Genomic DNA, 1,678 nt, shown 5'->3' on the forward strand with positions numbered 1-1,678 from the left:
CGGACACCACAGTAGAAAAACCCAAAATGCATATGTTTCTTGGATAAATACGAACACAAATAGCTACCGCAGTATTTGGACATTAACTTAATTTTCAAATCTGGCAGAAGTTCCTAAGTGGGTAACTTTGGCAGATGAAAAGCCTGTAAACTTGTGGTAAATTTGGCATATGAGAAACCTGTAAAAGTTTCCAAGATTATTAACTGCAAAAGCGTAATGCTTTGAATGAAAAAACTACAAAACGTATAAAATAAAAACGAAGCGAAATAAGTAATTTGGTTACACAAATGCAACACCTTGCCAACGTTATAATCGATATTTAGGAACCAGGTGAGCACGAAGCTGATATATTGACGGATTGAGAAACTTACAGTAGTACTGTTCTAGCCTTGGTTATCCGAATGTGAACAAAATGGGAAATGTTTCATTGGTGCTGATGGTAATTCTGCTTAGTACAGTTTCTGTACCACTGTGACGATTCTGGCTAAGTTCAATCCGAGGTTTTGATTCTTAAAAGTTTTTCAATTAGGAAGGTCAACAACTCTGACTTTTATACATAACTATATGGGGAATCGTCCTTGAAACTTGTCTGACTGCTTACTCCAACAATTCCACTGCCAACACTTCATTCGCACCAAGATGCAGAGAGCCTCCAATTATTCCTGGTTTTTCATTTTCGATTGGTTGTAAATTTAGGCTTAGTGGGGGATATCTGCTAACAGTTTTCTGTGGGAAAATCAATTCTTGCATATTCCTGACCCTTCTAGTTGAAGTGTACTGACTGTGAGACCGAGTTTTCGATAGGATGTGAAAAAGCTACAAAAAGAGAGAGAGAGAGAGAGGAGAGAGGAGAGAGCAGAGAGAGTGCCGGAGCGAGAGAGAGAGAGAGAGAGAGAGAGAGAGAGAACTTCCAGGGTCCGCGGAAGGAGGGAGGGCATTAAGAGACAAACGTGTATACATTCCTTATAAAAATAACTCATAGAAATGGATATAAGTCGCCTTCTGATATCAAATCCTTTAAAGGTAGAATACTACTTGATGGATTTCTTTACAACAAGTGTTTTGCGCGCGAATGTTTACGTAAATATCTCAGTATCAACAAATACGACGTATAGCACGAACACCCGAAAACTTAAGAGAAAAAACGTGTGTCATTAATATAAAAAGAAGCCTTTTTTGGACCTCGGATAACTGCATCAGGTTCATTTGCTACAAATCCCAAAGGAAATCGGAAACGGAGGAAGAAGACCTTGCGTCGTTTCACAGCACCTTCTGGGTAAGAGGGGAACAACAACACGCTTTTGTTTGCGAACTTTTATTTGGTCTATTCTCGCGCTGTTTACTAAGCAGTCCCTTGCGATCGCAACGCAATTTCTTTGCAGCTTTCTTCCAGGATAACAGCGACTCCTGGAATAAGCTTTTGCGAACAGGAGAGTCCGAGGAGTTTTAATGCGATACCAAGATAGGGGTGAAACAAAATCACTTCAGTTGTAGAGTTAAATGTGATATCTTTAGTATTGGAATACCTTTTAATTTTTCGAAAACATTCTTCTTGTAAAATGAAACCAATTCTTGGAAGAATGAAGAATTTCCAATGCATCAAGCCTCCTACTTCAGTGTCCACTAACTGAAACCGCTTATGGTAACGATAAAAATTTTCATTTACTCTTCAATAAGA

The sequence above is a fragment of the Macrobrachium nipponense genome, chromosome 11 (assembly GCF_015104395.2).
Source record: "Macrobrachium nipponense isolate FS-2020 chromosome 11, ASM1510439v2, whole genome shotgun sequence".
NCBI lineage: Eukaryota > Metazoa > Arthropoda > Malacostraca > Decapoda > Palaemonidae > Macrobrachium > Macrobrachium nipponense.